The following is a 19,514-nucleotide window of genomic DNA, read 5'->3' on the forward strand; positions in this document are numbered from 1 at the left end:
ATGCACGTACGATCATCTCTGAACTCAGAGTTGCATAGACTAAGATTTTTATGAAAGAAGTAAAATAGTTTATTTATTCCAGCTCTATTTTAGCATGTTGTGCCTACCTTTTCAGCTGAAACTCAAATAATCTTAAATGCAAAACTATAATTTACCTCTTAATTCCATCTATCTTCCGAGTTCTAGATGTCACAAACAAAATGTAATTTTTCATTATGGAAGTAAAACCACTGAATTAAAAAAAAAAATGAGTTCAGGACTTAAAAAAAACTAATCTTGGTGATAGCTACTAGTTATTTCATAATAAAAAGTAGAATATGTTCTATATCATGCCAATTTTTTAGTCATTGAAGTATAATTAACGCAAGTGTATTGTTAGTTTTAGGTGTACAACATGATTCAACAATCCTATACAGTACTCATGCTCATCGTAAGTGTAGTCACCATCTGTCACCAAACATTATTACAATATTATTGACTATATTCCCTATGCTGTAATTTTCATCTCCTTGACTATTTTATAACTGGAAGTTTGTACCTCTTAATCCCCTTTATCTATTTCATACCTAACTGCCCACCTACTGTTATGCCAATTTTTAATCAGGAGGTCCATTTTTCTATTTGTATTCCCTGCTATAAGATGAATAGCAAGTGGTTAAAACAATATTATCTAACAGTGGGTGCAACAGGGTTAGTTAATGAGAGATGTCCTTTTTATTCTAAAGCTTTGACTCTGCTATAATTCATATGGGCTATTGTTAAATATCCTTAGGCATCTTAGTCTTCAAATAAAAATTTGTTTTGACAGGGACTCCTTAGCCTAGGAAGTTTTAAGCTGCTTTGTCTGCAAGGCTTAAAGAAAGGATGGGTGGCTTCAGGAACAGAATCTTTTCTCCCACAAAGTGAGAAGCAAAGTAACCAGTTCTCAATTTATATGAGCCCTGAGAAAAAGCAGCTGCCAAACCACAAATCTACAACTATTTCCCAGGGTATCATCTACTTGGTCAAGCAGAGCCTTAGAAACAAAAGCTAGGAAGGTGAAGGTATAAAATGACCCTGAAGGAAAAGTTGAGAAGGGAAAATGCAACACAGTTGTGCCACAGCAGACGTCTTCTTAGATAAAACTGAACCCAATACCAAGAGCCTTCTTTAAAAAAAAAAAAAAAAAATTATTTATTTGAGAGGGAGAGAGAGCAAGCAAGAGCACAAGAGAAGGGGGTTAAAAGAAGCAGACACCCTGCCCTGTTGAGCAGGGAGCCCTAAGTGGGGCTCTATCCCAGGACACTGGGATCATGACCCAAGCCGAAGGCAGATGCTTAAACCACTGAGCCATGCAGGTGCCCCTATCAAGAACCTTCTGAAAAGTAAGAGTACTTATGAATCTGAGAGAATCCAGATAAAACTCAGCAAGATTTGGTTAATACTGTTTCCCTAATCAAGTATTAGAATTGCTGATTCTTTTCATTTTGAGACTTTGAAATCTAGTTGGTTTAGCCATAAAAGATTTGAGAGGAACAGAGGGGTATGTGATGTGTTATTGGAAGACCAGTATCATTTATTTTCTATCCGCTATAATGTAAGAATCTTGGGAATAAAGAACATTCTCAATCTGATCCAAAGCTTTATTATTAACTCAACAGTTTATCTAAAGGGCAAATAAAGAACACTGAAATTTGTCAGATTTTTCATGATTTGTAAGAAATATAGCACTTGAGTATTTCTAAAATTCATAAGAATGAAAAAGCAAATGTCCTTTATATATTTTTCAAAAGACTTTTTATTTTAGATACACAGAATTATTGCAAAGATAGTACAGAGATCTCATATACCTCACATCCAGTTTCCCCTATTATGTCTAACATTAATCTTCATTTTTTTAATGAAAAAAAAAAGAGTAAGGGAACATAATAAACATTTGAAACCACAAACTTTTTTTTTTAATAAAAAGAAGACACATCTGCTTTAAGACAAGCACATCTACTGTGTTTCCTGAGTTTAATTAGAATGCAATGCTTTGAGCACAAGAACTGAGTCCTAAGAGAAAGAAATGGGCAGTTTTTGAAACAAAGCTTAAATCAAGATTTTTAGCACTCCTCAAACCAAGCTAAATCAAGAATATATGAAATCTTTCTGTTAAGCCATAGACAACACAGAGAAAGGAAAATTTGGTTCTGGAATGATAAAGGTCTACATATATACAGAGTAACCAACAGAAGATTCAAAGGCAGAGGCTAGCAGTAAGAGAAGAGAAAATGAATGGCTAGAATGAGAACAGTCAATAAAGTACTGAAGAAGCTCAGAGCCACAGCCCAATTTTTTTCATAAAAATATTTAAAAGTCTGAAAAATTCAAAATATCTTGTTCATAAAAAGCCAGAGAGAGTGAGAAATAGAAAAAAAAAATGTGTGTTTCTAACATAAGATTAGGCTCACCAGAATAAATATCTAGAAAAAAACAAGCAACAAACAGATTTACAGGAATCTATAAATTGTTGTTACACACACACACACACACGCATGTGTGCATATATATATATGCATGCATAATCTTCAAATTTCTTACCAAATATCCTTTGTGAATTGCCATTGATCCTGGTTTTACACTTTCTGTCTTCAAAAGGCTTGCTGGTATGTCTCATCCATAAGCAAGCATATATAGAAGGGTCTCACTACTAAAAGCTTTAATTATGCTAATGCTTTAACAGGGTAGCTATATCTGATGATAAAATCTGTTTTTCAATAACTTCTATATGTGCCTAATGTATTTCCTTCTATATCTCTCTATCAGTTCTGCAAGAATGCAGGCATATTGTTTTGTTCTATATTGTGATTCTTTTGATTTTTCTCCTCTCTCCCCTTTTATGACACTCTCTACTCATCACACATACACACACCTGATGTGGGTGTGTGGAATATGATACACTCTCAGGACTCTCAGTCCTACCAGGAAGTACTTCTCATCTGAGAATGGAAGATGGGGAAATACAGATTGAAAATGCACCTCTTAGGTCCTCTGGGAGTGGGTCTCACTTCTCTCTGCCTTGAGTATCACTCACCAACCAAGTAGAGGTGAACTTTTGTTCATTAAGTAAGTATTTATTAAGCCCTTAATATATACAAAAAAACTCAGGAGATGAACAATCCAATAGAATAAGAAATTATACATAAATAATAACAGACAACTTATATGTAATAAGACTGTGATGAACAAGAAATTAAAAACTAGAAGAGGGAAAAATCACTTTCAGCTGAACTGGAAAGCATTATAAATAAAAACTGTATTTAAACTAAACCTTAAAAGATAAAATTTATTGTGTTTATGAAATGCTAAGTAAAAGTACTTTTTTCATTAGTAAATGAGTGTCCATATCATAGAGAATGATAGTTAAGAGCAAAGTAAAATTATAAACTCTCTAAATTATACTTATAATGTGGGATTTTTTATATATAGGGTCTTCTTGGAAGTCAAAGGCATTAATAGACACATACATTCTTCTTCCTTGCAATGACGAGGATTATTCAAGTTTCAGAAACAGGAGGTAATTTTGTCAAAATTACTTGAGACACATGCTCTAGTTAAAGAGCTTTGCATAGAGAGCCTTAAGATACAATTTTGTTCTAATTCAGGCTCTGTTATGAATTAAGTTGTATGATTTTGATTCATTTTCTTAATTTAAAATTGTGACAAAAATTATCTCCCTCACTATCTCTTTCTGCTTATCCATCCTTCCTTCCCAGAAATACTATGAAGCTAAATGACATGGTATATGTTCAAAGCTAATTCAAACATACTATCTCATTTATCCTCATAATCTCAAGAGATACTATTTCACACGGGACAAATGCAGTATTTCTTGCATTTAGTGCACAAGGTAGCCCAATTATGGACCTTTATAAGCTAACAATATTACGTAACATTATAGTTATAATAGTTAATATAACATATTATAATATATACAATATAACTATAATATAATAATATATAGTTATAATTCAACATTATAGTTATAATTCTCCAGCAACGCTATCGCTATAGTACAGACAAACCACAAAAAAAGGACTTAAGGTAAAACAGCATTCTTCTGTATTCAGTTTCCTTTTCTTCCTTTTTTTTTTTTTTTAAAAAAAACACTATCTGAGGCATTTGTTCTGACACTGCTAGTTTCCAAGAATGACCCTCGATCAATAGAACCAAAAGCTGTATTTGTTCTCATTATCCTATAAATAAAAATTGAGACATATGTTAAAATCAATATGCCTCTAGGATGGTACATTAAGAGAGGCAGCATCTCTTAAACCTAAATGATTACTAATTCACTAAAGGGACCATCATAATGCTGAAATATTTTAGACCTTTTTACTTTGGTTAAAATATGAATATAGTTATAATCAAACATATTTCAAATTAGGAAGCCGGTTTAATTTCTACTTTGCTAAAAACAAGTAATTTTGAATCAACTAGTAAACCAGAATTATTCTTATATTATGTAGGCTCTGCTAAGAGTTAGAAGTTCGCATGGTAAATTAGTAGTAATTGTGAATTAATGATGTAACATTATAAAACAGTACTGATTCCATGACTTTTAAATTAAATCAGAGACAAAGCATTTTGCCATGACTATTTAGATTTCCAATACACACAAGTAAAAGCCTCTTCAGAGGAAAATTTTCCAGCCACCATGTAATTTTCCTCACTTATCTGCCTAGATTTACTACAGACCAAAAACATTGTGTTAAAAGGCTAAATTAACAAGAAACAAAAAAAACTTAGTCAATATAAACTGGACGTAGTATCTCCAGGCAACTCCTGTAAAGAGTAAATGCTCAATAACAATTAGTTCAATTGAATTCCACATAGGGAGAGAAAGGTGATGTCAAGCTGACAGTGACATAAGTAAATTAATTGGTGACAAGCCAGAATTTAGAATTCAGCTCTCTCAGTCTACTGTTCAATGCTCTTATGTATCCTCCTGTGAGGTCTTTAATCTATGACTCAACAAGAAGTACAGGCTCAGAGGACTTATCTGGTCACTCTCCTAGCCTTATATATAAATGCACACTTGACAATAAGAATTTCATATATTTAAAGTGTACAACATGTTGATATATATACATATATATACATACACTGTGAAATGATTACCACAATCAAGCTAATTAACATATCCATCACTTCATATCATTACAATTTACTTTTGGTAGTGAGAACACTTGAAATCAACTCTCATAGCAAATTTCAAGTATATAATGCCAGTATTATTAATTATAGTCATTATGCTGTACATTAGATCTCTAGAACTTACTCATCCCACATAAGTGAACTTCAGTACCTTCGGTCAACATCTCTCCATTTCCCCCATCTCCTTGTTCCTGGTTACTACTGTACTACTCTCTGCTTTTATGAATTTGACATTTTTAGATTACACATATGAGATCATGCAATATTTATCTTCCTGTGTCTTATCCATCTTGCAAAAGCAGATTTTCTTATTTTTGTGGCTGAATAACATTCCATTTTACACACAAACACATATCCATTTACCCACTGATAGACACATAGGCTGTTTCCATATTTTAACTCTTGTGAATAATGCTGCAGTGAACAAGGGGTACAGTATCTCTTTGAGATAGATTTTTTAAATTTCCTTTAAATTTCCCACCAAGAAGTGGGATTGCTGTATCATTAGTAGTTCTATTTTTAACTTTTTGAGGAATCTATATACTGTTTTCCATAATGGCTATTCCAACTTACATTCCCACCAATGGTGTCCAAGGGTTCCCTTTTCTCCACATCCTTAACAAAACTTGTTATTTTTCAACTTTATGATAACAGCCAGTCTAACAGGTAAGAGGTGATAATCTCATTGTTTCCCTGATTAGTGATCTCTTAACCATTCACAGGTTTTCTTCTGAGAAATGTCAGTTCAGATCCTCAGTCTATATTTTAATTATGTTATTTGTTTTTTGATATTGAGTTGAATTCCCTATACATCTGGATGTTAACTCCTTATGAGATAAATGATTTATAAATATTTTCTCCCATTCTGCAGGTAGTCTTTTCATTTTGTTTATCATTTCATTTCCTGTGCAGAAGCCTTTTAATTTGCTGCAGTCACTTGCTGATTTTTACTTTTGTTGATTGTGCTTTTGTTGTCATATCCAAAAACTCTTTGTCAAGAACAATGTCCAAGGAGCTTTCCCTCTAAGTTTTCTTCTAGTACTTCGATGGTTTCAGGTCTTACATTTAAGGACCAAGACTCAGAACCCTGAGGATTCTTCCAGTAACTCTCTAACAGCATTTCTTCTCTAAGGAGGAGTTAAGCCATAGACAGCTTCTATTTCCAAGGAAGAGAGGTCAGAAAAACCAAAGGAATGAGCCAGGTAAGTCAAATTTTATTGTACTCTTTGTCTCCTCTAATCACAAGACTGAATAGTCTTTAATTTGTTTGTTTAAGAAGATCTGCAACATCTAGCTTTCTGTTGGTAATGAAGAAAAGATTCATTAATAGTATGGTGAAAGCATTTCATTGTATTGGAAACAGTCTGATTTTATTTCTCTAAAATTATTTTCAGAGCCAAAGCAGAGAAGGTAATGAAGCAAATAAGAGAACTGGAGTACTGCATTGTGGTAATTAAAATGAAAACTCCGGGCATAGTTAATAACCATGAAAGAGAAAGTTAAAAAGCATTCTCATTTTTAAAAACCAGGCCTGGAAGTTATTGTCTTTTAACCCATTAAACATGAGTATTTTCACAGCCACGTTAAGATAGTACAGAGGTGTCCTTTCTACCCCTCCAACAAAGAACAATTTGTTGCAAGTAGTACGAACAACTCAATAGCTTAGGCACAAATAGGCTACCCAATACTGCAGGAAATCAATTTCCCTTTAGGTATTTTATAAACTTTTAAGTGTGGAAACTTGATAACAAGATATCAAGATACATACACCCTGAACAAAGGCACATGGTCACTATACAGCTACAGGAGAGGAAAGATCTTGGTAAGTAAAGCAACAAACAATTGGCTTACTTTAAACACATTTCAAATTTTTGCTCTGCCTAGAAGGCTCTATTGAATGTTCTAAAGCCATTTTTAAAAAAGATGGAAATTCTACAAATCCAGTGGAAAGCAACAAACATGATGGGGCATTTCTTCTACGGAGGGTCTTTGAGACAGCAGTCCTTCATCTCTGGATATCCCAGGTGGTCTCCACAAAATCTCTATTTCAGGCTCAAGAGATGAGTACATTAGAGCAACCTCGGTAACATTTTCTGCTACTATAAAAGCCATAAAGGAAAGGCAGAGAAAGAATGAAATGCATCCAAATCCAACTTTTCTCATTCAGGAATCCAATGTAAATAAGGCTGGTGAAGAAAAGCTAAGTAACTTGAGAGGCCAGATTCTGCTAATCCTACACAAATGTACAGAAGATGTATAACCTCAAGCACCTTCAATTTTTCTCCAAAGGTTTAGAGTCTGATTTCTAGATGTCAGAACCAACTAACTGCTCAGTTTAAAAATAACATACTTTTGGGCACCTGGGTGGCTCAGTGGGTTAAGCCTCTGCCTTCGACTCAGGTCATGATCTCAAGGTCCTAGGATGGAGTACCCCATTGGGCTCTCTGTTCAGCGGAGAGCCTGCTTCCCCCTCTCTCTCTACCTGCCTCTCTGCCTACTTGTGATGTCTCTCTCTGTGTGTCAAATAACTAAAATCTTTTTTAAAAAAAAAGTTAAAAAAATAACATACTTTCAAAATTAAAGTTGAATTTCAGAAATGTCCTCCACTATTTTACTTAACAGAACTCATTCAGCTTTCTTTCCTTAAAACTGAAATTCAGAGAGGACATGGCAGGTACTCTTAAAAAGATGAGGAAGGGAAAAGAATAGGGAAAGGACAGAGGGAAAGGGAAGAAAGGGGGAAGAGGGCAGAAAGTGGGAGGAAAGGGGGAAAGGGAAGAAAGAGCAAGGAAAGGGGGAAAGGGAAGAAGTGTTGAGGGAAAGAGCGGGGCTGGGGTGGGAGAGGGAGAAAAGTAAAAGCAAGCTGGGAATGGTTAGTCCAGATCAAAAGATGATGTAAAAAGAAAAAAAGGATAAAGTAGACGGCAGATACAAAAGAGAAACATTAGTTGAAACTCAGTTCTGTGCAAAGGCTGCTGCAAATGTTTAGTTTTGTTGTAAATAAATGAGTAACTTAAACTGTTTGTCAGCTCTTCCATTCCGCAAAGTGCCATTCATCCCAGGAGCACTGGTACTCGCAGCACTTGTCTGTCTACTCACTGGCTTTTAAATCAAACCATCAACAATAACTAAACCAGAGATTAAATCCTGCTGCCTCTCTTCCCTGGACAGAGGCACTGTTCTATTTCTCCATGCAGCTATCCATGCACTAAGAATCCTCCGCTAGCTGGGTTAAATTTCTTGGAAATTCCTAGTTATTATTATCACTTTTAATTAAAAATAAAACATTCTTTTTTTAAATTTTTTTTTATTTTTTATAAACATATATTTTTATCCCCAGGGGTACAGGTCTGTGAATCACCAGGTTTACACACTTCACTCACCAAAGCACATACCCTCCCCAATGTCCATAACCCCACCCCCCTTCTCAGAATCCCTCTCCTCCCAGCAACCCTCAGTTTGTTTTGTGAGATTAAGAGTCACTTCTGGTTTGGCTCCCTCCCTATCCCATCTTGTTTCATTTATTCTTCTTCTACCCACTTAAGCACCCATGTTGCATCACCACTCCCTCATATCAGGGAGATCATATGATAGTTGTCTTTCTCCGCTTGACTTATTTCGCTAAGCATGATACGCTCTAGTTCCATCCATGTTGCCACAAATGGCAAGATTTCATTTCTTTTGATGGCTGCATAGTATTCCATTGTGTATATATACCACCTCTTCTTTATCCATTCATCTGTTGATGGACACCTAGGTTCTTTCCATAGTTTGGCTATTGCAGACATTGCTGCTATAAACATTTGGGTGCACGTGCCCCTTCGGATCACTACGTTTGTATCTTTAGGGTAAATACCCAGCAGTGCAATTGCTGGGTCATAGGGCAGTTCTATTTTCAACATTTTGAGGAACCTCCATGCTATTTTCCAGAGTGGTTGCACCAGCTTGCATTCCCACCAACAGTGTAGGAGGGTTCCCCTTTCTCCGCATCCTCGCCAGCATCTGTCATTTCCTGACTTGTTGATTTTAGCCATTCTGACTGGTGTGAGGTGGTATCTCATTGTGGTTTTGATTTGTATTTCCCTGATGCCGAGTGATAGGGAGCACTTTTTCATGTGTCTGTTGGCCATCTGGATGTCTTCTTTGCAGAAATGTCTGTTCATGTCTTCTGCCTATTTCTTGATTGGATTATTTGTTCTTTGGGTGTTGAGTTTGTTAAGTTCTTTATAGATTTTGGACACTAGTCCTTTATCTGATATGTCGTTTGCAAATATCTTCTCCCATTCTGTCAGTTGTCTTTTGATTTTATTACCTGTTTCCTTTGCTGTGCAAAAGCGTTTGATCTTGATGAAATCCCAACAGTTCATTTTTGCCTCTGCTTCCCTTGATTTTGGCGATGTTCCTAGGAAGATGTTGCTGCGGCTGAGGTCGAAGAGTTTGCTGCCTGTGTTCTCCTCAAGGATTTTGATGGATTCCTTTCTCACATTGAGGTCCTTCATCCATTTTGAGTTTATTTTTGTGTGTGGTGTAAGGAAATGGTCCAATTTCACTTTTTTGCACATGGCTGTCCAATTTTTCCAACACCATTTATTGAAGAGGCTGTCTTTATTCCATTGGACATTCTTTCCTGCTTTGTCAAAGATTAGTTGACCATAGAGTTGAGGGTCTATTTCTGGGCTTTCTATTCTGTTCCATTGATCTATGTGTCAGTTTTTGTGCCAGTACCATGCTGTCTTGATGATGACAGCTTTGTAATAGAGCTTGAAGTCCGGAATTGTGATGCCACCAACTTTGGCTTTCTTTGTCAATATCCGTTTGGCTATTCGAGGTCTTTTCTGGTTCCATATAAATTTTAGAATTATTTGTTCCATTTCTTTGAAAAAGATGGATGGTACTTTGATAGGAATTGCATTAAATGTGTAGATTGCTTTAGGTAGCATAGACATTTTCACAATATTTATTCTTCCAATCCAGGAGCATGGAACATTTTTCCATTTCTTTGTGTCTTCCTCAATTTCTTTCATGAGTACTTTATAGTTTTCTGAGTATAGATTCTTAGCCTCTTTGGTTAGGTTTATTCCTAGGTATCTTATGGTTTGGGGTGCAATTGTAAATGGGATTGACTCCTTAATTTCTCTTTCTTCTGTCTTGTTGTTGGTGTAGAGAAATGCAATTGATTTCTGTGCATTGATTTTATATCCTGACACTTTACTGAATTCCTGGACAAGTTCTAGCAGTTTTGGAGTGGAGTCTTTTGGGTTTTCCACATAGAGTATCATATCATCTGTGAAGAGTGATAATTTGACTTCTTCTTTGCCGATTTGGATGCCTTTAATTTCCTTTTGTTGTCTGATTGCTGAGGCTAGGACTTCTAGTACTATGTTGAATAGCAGTGGTGATAATGGACATCCCTGCCGTGTTCCTGACCTTAGTGGAAAAGCTTTCAGTTTCTCTCCATTGAGAATGATATTTGCGGTAGGTTTTTCATAGATGGCTTTGATGATATTGAGGTATGTGCGATCTATCCCTACACTTTTTTAGAGTTTTGATCAGGAAGGGATGCTGTACTTTGTCAAATGCTTTTTCAGCATCTATTGAGAGTATCATATGGTTCTTGTTCTTTCTTTTATTGATGTGTTGTATCACATTGACTGATTTGCGGATGTTGAACCAACCTTGCAGCCCTGGAATAAATCCCACTTGGTTGTGGTGAATAATCCTTTTAATGTACGGTTGAATCCTATTGGCTAGTATTTTGGTGAGAATTTTCGCACATGTCTTCATCAAGGATATTGGTCTATAGCTCTCTTTTTTGATGGGATCCTTGTCTGGTTTTGGGATAAAGGTGATGCTGGCCTCATAAAATGAGTTTGAAAGTTTTCCTTCCATTTCTATTTTTTGGAACAGTTTCAGGAGAATAGGAATTAGTTCTTCTTTAAATGTTTGGTAGAATTCCCCTGGGAAGCCGTCTGGCCCTGGGCTTTTGTTTGTTTGGAGATTTTTAATGACTGTTTCAATCTCCTTACTGGTTATGGGTCTGTTCAGGCTTTCTATTTCTTCCTGGTTCAGTTGTGGTAGTTTATATGTTTCTAGGAATGCATCCATTTCTTCCATATTGTCAAATTTGTTGGCGTAGAGTTGCTCATAGTATGTTCTTATACTAGTTTGTATTTCTTTAGTGTTAGTTGTGATCTCTCCTCTTTCATTCATTATTTTATTTATTTGGGTCAAAAATAAAACATTCTTAAGATAATTTTCCTCGATGCCTCAGGTTAACAGCCATTTAACTGAATCAGGTTATTTACTTTTTGAAATCTTTAACACTGAGTTTTTTGCTGTTTATTTTTAAGTAATAAATTAATTTTATTAATTAATTTAAAAAATAAATTAATTTAAAGCCCATAATAAATTACAAAAAGAGTAGAGAGTTACCATGTATACCTTCCACAGAACTTTCCCAATGAGAACATCTTACTTAACCACAGCTCATTATCATTATCAGGAAACTGACATTACATAACATAATTAACTAATATATAGACCTTCTTTGGATTTCACCAGGTTTTATATGCATTGTTTTTTGGAGGTGTGTGTGTATAGTATATCCAACTTTATAACATGTACAGACTCATGTAACTAGTACTACAATCAGGATATAAACTGTTACATCAAAACAAAGAAATTCTCTTATACTACTCCCTTTAAGAGTCACACCCTTCCCCAAATGTTAACCTCTGAATCTCTGACAACTACTGATCGTTCTCCATGACTAAATAATTTAGTAATTTGGGGAGTGTTATCAATGAAATCAGACAGTATGTAGCCTTTTCAGTTTGGCCTTTTAAAAAAATCACTTAGCATAATGCTCTTAAGATCCATCCAAGCTACTGTGTGTATCAATAGTTCAGCTCCTTTTATTACCAACTTACAGTCTGTTTCGCCACAACCTGTTCACCCACTGAAGGGCATTGGGGCTATTTTCAGGTTTAGGGTATTACAAATTAAGTTGCTATGCATGCAAATATACAGATTATTGTGTGCATATGAATTTTTAATTCTCTAGGATAAATATACAAACACAATTGTGAATCAAAGTGCCAAATTGTTTCCCAGAATGACTATACCATTTTACATTTCCTTGAGGAACATATGAGAGAGCTGGTGGCTCTAAATTCTTGGTATTTTTTATGTTAGCCATTCTGACGGGTGTGTGCTGGGATCTCACCATGTTTTTAGGTTATATTTCCCTAATAGTTAAGATTTTGTACATCTTTTCATGTGCATATTTGTCATCCATATACCTTCCATGGTGGAATTGTCTGCTCAAAACTTTTGTCCATTTTCCAATTGGATTGTTTCTTACTGTTGACATTAGAGAATTCTTAATATATTCTGGATACAAGACCATCGTTGGATATGTGATTTGCGAAGATTTTCTCCCCAACTATGGCTTGTTTCTACATCCTCTTCAACAGGGTCATTCACAGGACAAAAGCTTTTAATTTGACAAAGTTTAACTTACTGATTTTTTTTTCCTTTTATAAGCCATTTTTTTGGTGTCATGTTTAAGAACTTTTAGCTTAGGTCACAAAGATTTATTCCAACCCTTTCCTCTAAAAGTTTTATAGTTTTATATGTTACATTTATCTGTTAGATTTACTACCTGTTTTGAGTTATTTTATGTAAAATGTGAGGTTTAGGTCAAGTTCATTTTTTCCCCTATGAAATGTCCTTCCTCCACTGAACTGCGTTTGCACCTTTCCCAAAAATCAATTGCCTACTCATAAGTATATATTCAAAGAACTGAAAACTATTACTCTAATGCATGTAGAGACACGTTAACTGCAGTGCTATTTTAAAATAGCAAAAGGTGTAAACAATCCAAATGTCCACCCACAAATGAATAGATGAACACATTTTAGTGATACTCACATAATGGAGTATTACTCAGCCATAGAAAAGAATGGAGTGCTCATATATGCTACAACATGGATGGAATCTGAAAACATTATTCTAAATCAAAGAAGTCAGAGAGTAAAGATCACATATTGTATGATTCGATTCATACGAAATATTCAGAATAGGTAAATCCATAGAGAATGCAGATTGGTCGTTTCCAGAGGCTTTGGGAAGAGGGAATGGGGGACTGAGAGCAAATGCTTAATGGGAAGGAGGTTTTCCCTTAAGCTGATGAAATGCTATGCAACTAGATTAAAGGTAGTGGTCACATGATCTTGTGAATGCACTAGATAGCATCGAACTATTCATTTTAGATTGTTTTATAAATTTCAACTCAATGGAAAAAAGTTAGCATACCCATATGGGTCTATTTGGGACTCTGTTCTGTTTCATAACTATAAAGTATAATTGGTCCAACTTTATTCTTCTTTTTCAAAATTGCTTTAGCTGTTTTAATTCCTTTGCATTTTCATATAAATTTTGGAATCAATTTGTCTGTATAAACAATAGAAAAAAGGACTTGCTGGGATTTTAATAGGAATTATGTTAAGCTTATGGATCAGTCTGGGAAGAACTGACATCTTTTCTACGTTGTCTTCCAACATAATATATTAATTTACTCATTAGACTTTTAATTTCTTTCATCAGCATTTTATATTGCACTTTTACCTAAGTATTTCATTTTCAATTTTCGGAGCAACTATAAATGGCAGTATGTTTTAAAATTCTGGTTTCCAATTATTTCTTGCTAGGATACAGAACTATAATTAATGATGATTACCTATCTCACAACTTCGCTAAACTCATTTATTCTAGGAGTTTTACTGCTGTGTGGTTATTGTTATTGTTTGGTAGGTTACTTGCAATTTTACTGTGTAGACAATCATGTCACCTGCAAATAGGGACAGTCTTCTTTCTTTCTAGTATATATGCTACTTATTTCTTTGTCTTTCTTTACTGAACTGCACAGAACTTCCATTACTATGAATAGGAGTGAGAGAATAGGTGAAAGAGGATATCACTGCCTCATTCCCAATTTTAGGGATAAAGTATTTCATTTAATCTTTCACCATTAAGTGTGATAATACCTGAAGGTTATTTGTCCTATTTCTTTCTAGTCTGCTGAGTGTTTCATGTCATGAATGGGTGTTGGATTTTGTCAATTTTGTTTTATCATGTTGACATTTTTTATCATCTTATCAACATATTTTATTATTTCCAACCTATTTTATGATATGTATATTTGTGTACATATCATATATACATCATGTATGTATATATGTATGTGTGTATACATGTATATAGGTATGTATGTGTATATATGCATATATATGCATATGTATACATAATTATGCACATATACACATACATACCTATATACATATATATACACATATATATGCATATATATACACAGACATACATATATACATATATCATGACCAAATGGGGTTTATTCAAGGAATGCAAAGTTGGTTAAGTATTCAAAATACATTTGATGTAATCTATCACATTAACAGTTTAAAGAAGAAAATCTCCATGATTATACCAATTCATAAAGCAAAAGCATTTTCAAATCCAACATCCATTCCTGCCTTCCTGTGCATAATCTGAACTCTCAGTATTCAATTTTGATTCATCTATATATACACACACATATAATTTATTAGTCTCCTCATATCAACATTTCAGCATTTCAAGTGGAATGCAGAAACCTCACTACCTTTACTCTCTCCCCTTTTACGATATAATTGTCTTAAAGATTACCTTACATACATTGAAAACTACATCAGAAAATGTTATAAATTTTGCTTTCCATCACCAAACATTTTTAAAAACTTAAGTGGAGTAGACTAATCAATTACCCCAGGTCTACTCTTTCATTTGCATTTTCTTCATTCCTGACATTGCAAGTTTCCTTCTGTCATTATTTTCTTCCCATCTGAAGAATTTCTTTTTTTTTAAACCAAGTCCGCTGGCAATGAATTCTTCCAGCTTTCCTTCATCTGAAAACGTTTTTATTTCACCTCATTATATTTTCTCTGGATGAAGAATTCTAGGTTGCCAGTTCTTTTCTTCTGGCACTTAAAAAATATCTTACTACTTCTCTCTCTGGTCTCCATATTTTCTAATGAGAAATTGACTGTCATTCAAATGGTTCCCCTCTATGTAATGCATTGCTTCTCTCTAGCTGCTTTCAAGAATTTTAGCCTTTGGTTTTCAGCAAATTACATATAAAGTGGCTGGAAATGGATTACTTTGGGTTTTTCCTGTTGGGAATTTGCTCAACTTCTTGAACTTGTTGGCTTGCCAAATTTGGGAAGTTTTCAGTCATTTCTTCAATCCCTCACTCTTACTTAAACTTCTCTCCTTGGACTCCAAAGATAACAAACATAAATTTTTGTTGCTGTTGTTATTGTCCCATAGGTCCCTGAGGCTCTGTTTACTTTTTTTTTTTTTTCCAATCTTTATTCCCTCTGTTGTCAGACTGGATAATTTCCATTGTTCTAACTTCAAGTGCACTGATTCTTTCCTCTGTTACAGCTATCCTATCAAGAGCCAGTTTTTTACTTAAGTTACTACATTTTTCAGTTCTAAAATTTTACATTTGTTTTTTCATTATATCATCTATTTCTTCACCCAGGCTTTCTATTTTTTCATTTGTTTTCAGGCTGTAATTACTACTGGAGGACTTTTATTATTATATCTTCTTTAAAATACTTATCAGCTAATCCCAACATCTGTGTCATTTTAGTATACTATGTATAGCCGATTACCTTTTGTCATTTGAAATAAGATTTACCTGGTTCTTAGTATATGGTGAATATTATGTTATGAGATTCTGCTTTCTATTATCTATTTTGGTAGGAAGCAAACTACACAGATTCCTAGATCACTTATACTGGCTGTAGCTCAAATGTCAATTTAATAGTTAAAACTTTTTCAGTGTTATTTTGTTCTACCCACTTGTGGGGTAACCAAGAGCCAGTGTGAAGCCTAGGTAGTATATCATACCAGAGTTCAGTTCTCAAACCTTTTTGTGCATCAATTCTCATTAGTTAAATGCATGTGATGTTCAGAGGTCTTCATAGGATTTCAAACACAGATTTGAAAAATCCTGTTCTCTAACTCCCTCTTCTCTATAACCCTCCATCCACTCTAGTGGTGGTGAGAATGGGAACTGCCTCATTATTGCAGTGTGGTGATGGCAGACAGGTTTTGTCCAATGGCTCTGAGGTTGTAACACCAGCTGGGAGAGGCAGGGGTGCCCTCATTACTGAAAGGCAGGTATGGTGGACAGGGCTAGGTACTCAAGCTCCACAGCAATGGGACTGCGAAGGGCAGGGGGGAACTGTTTTCATGACGTTTGCCTGGAACAGAATAGATGTAATAAAAAATGAGACCTTTTTTATGCTTTATCCATTAGTATTTTTAGGTTGGAGGAGTCTATAGCATGTCCAACTGGGATATATAGGAATAAAACAAGCAAATAAACAAATATAGAAGATCCACATTGTACAGGATTCTTTTTCTTGGTACTTAGCAGGAGGAATAGGGTATAATGTGTTTACTCCTATCTTATCCAGAAACAGAAGCCTATATTTTAGCCCAACATAGTCTCATTTAATGCACATTTAACTTACTTCTATAATGCTACTTATTTATTGGAAAACTAAGAGGCATTTGCTCATTTAAGTTTCTTTTAAAAATGACAAATCAACCTTTTTTTCAATATAATTTGAATCTTGAGAACACTGTGGTACTGTATCTTCTTATGTAAAAGGAAAATATAACAACTGTTTGAAGAAAAGACCTCTAATAGTGAACATTTAAAAGATTATTCAAAGCCTTTATGGGATGCAGGCTTTGAACATAGGCAAAACTCCTTATATTTAAAAGCTTTTTCTTAGAGCACAGCTTTATTTCCTTTTTCACCCATTCTACATGTAAAAAGGGCAGAGCACTAGGTCTTTTGGTTGCAAGTCAAACATAGTATCTATCCTTCCCCTAACCCTTTAATCATAAGCAACTCTCTCATTGGGTTTCTGATAACCAACTCTCTTGATTTCTGACAATACCTGCAGCTTCAAGGTATGGTCTCCTCAAGTACAGCCACTTTAATCACTCCAGGGGAAGAGGATTTATACCAAAATTCAAAATAAAACAAATAACTGAAAAACCCGTCCACACAAGCAAACAAACAAAAAATCACCAACCTCTGAGCAAAGGAAATGTCCAAAGAGCTACAGGGCTATTTTACTCGTGGAATAGTAACCAGAATACTTCCAACAATCCCAGATAATCTCTGATATGCTTCAATTTGATAAAAGAAATGATGAGGTGTATGCATATAAAAGTGTTGGTTTTTATAGATGGTTGGTTTTTATACATCTTCTCTAATAATAAACAATGGTTATACCAATGAAAAGAGAGAGGAATTAAAAAGAAGGTGCCATAGCTCTGGGGAAGATATGAAACAGTTCATAGAAAACGGTAACAAGCAATGGTAAAAATTAAGACCTGTCTTTATCCATTCAGATGCAGTCAGTGACTCCCTACTTTTCCACATTGAAATCTCTAAGTGCTTCTTTTTCTACCTGCATTACTTTTTTTTAAGAGGGAGAGTGCACGCAAGGAGGTTAAGGGAAAAGGGGCAGAAGGGCCAGGCTCCATCCCAGTGCAAAGCTCTGTAGGGCTCCATGCCCAGTGCAGAGCTCTGCGGAGCTCCATGCAGGGCTCGCACTCATGACCCTGAGATCATGACCTAAACCAAAATCAAGAGTCAGAGGCTTAACCCACTGAACCACCCAGGCGCCCCTATCTGCCTCTTAGTCTTTCTGGCTATTACAGCCTCTTGTGATAGCATGACAACAAAATCCGAAATATACCAGAAGAACTTTGCTATAGAGGTAAGACAGAAGAAAATTATGAGCTTAAAAAAAAAAAAAAATGCTACTAACTCTCATTCCTTCCTACCTCGAACATATAAGAAATCAAAGACAAAGTAAAATAAAAAGCTTAGATACTTTAAAGCCTCTCTAGTAGAACCTGAGATCATTCAGAATAAATCAAGATGTGGCCCCAATATTTAAGCAGACATCATTTTGCATCTGAAAGCTTCACAGTCATTAACAGTGTTCCTTACTATATCTTAAGGAGATCACTGTGCTCTTAATGATCTAAAGTGACTGCTTCTTAGCATTTTGGCTAATAATGATCGAAAGTGAACATGGCCAAAGTCTTTAACAGAGTAGAATATATTCTTGAGAACCTATGTATACTTCATATCTAGTTCCATGATCTAACCAGTAAAAACCCTTCAACTCACTCATAAATGGAAAAAATAACCAACTGGAGTAGGAACTTCAGTATGGGGAAGACAAAGGCACATGCCCAGAAAGCTGATATCTCAAATACAGATTAGGAGCTCATATACAGCTGACGGAACAGGAGAAGGAAGCAAAGGAAAATAGAAGCAAAACATTTAAGAATTATTTCTATTACTATCTAGGCCACAATTAACAAACTTTTCCTATAAAGGACCATACAGTAAATAGGTTTAGCTTTGCAGGCCAGATAATCTGCCACAATTATTTATTTTTTTTTTCAATTTATTTATTTTCAGAAAAACAGTATTCATTATTTTTTCACCACACCCAGTGCTCCATGCAAGCTGTGCCCTCTATAATACCCACCACCTGGTACCCCAACCTCCCACCCCCCGCCACTTCAAACCCCTCAGATTGTTTTTCAGAGTCCATAGTCTCTCATGGTTCATCTCCCCTTCCAATTTACCCAAAAGCACATACCCTCCCCAATGTCCATAACCCTACCCCCCTTATGCCACAATTATTTAACTTTGTCACTACAGCCTGAAAATAACCATAGACAAAATTTTTAAAAAATATGCATGGCTTTTTTCCAATAAAATTTTATAAAAACAGCTGAGCTGGATTTGGCCTGAGGGTGGTAGTTTGTTGACTTCTGGTCTAGGCCAGTAAAATCTGTAAAAACAGGCTGGCAAAAGGAAAGACATTAGACCAGATGGGTAGGAATACATGTTCCTTAAGAATATTGGAACCTATGTCTTATTCTGTTTTGTATTCTGATTTGATGCAAATTCTGACATCTTTTACCATTAATGGGATACACAGATTTAGTTCTTCAATAAACCTAGGATCCAATGCCCACATTACTTTCTACTTACACTACTAGTGGTATTTTCCTAATGTCTCAGCTGCTAAAATCTTGACTCTTCTTTCTGAAGAGAACATTTACCTCGTCCGTAGATAAACTTGGATACCTCTACTGTGTATGGAACAACACTGAAAACTAGATAGGAACAAGTAATATTCATTTCTTTTTTTTTAAGATTT

At 35.1% G+C, this 19,514-nt stretch overlaps 1 protein-coding gene across 4 annotated transcripts in view; it reads right to left on the reverse strand.

The window, feature by feature from the left end:
* Positions 1-19,514, reverse strand: part of FUT8 (fucosyltransferase 8) — a 318,063-nt gene that overhangs the window by 68,102 nt on the left and 230,447 nt on the right. The window lies entirely within an intron of this gene.

The sequence above is a fragment of the Neovison vison genome, chromosome 13 (genome assembly GCF_020171115.1).
Source record: "Neovison vison isolate M4711 chromosome 13, ASM_NN_V1, whole genome shotgun sequence".
Classification (NCBI taxonomy): domain Eukaryota; kingdom Metazoa; phylum Chordata; class Mammalia; order Carnivora; family Mustelidae; genus Neogale; species Neogale vison.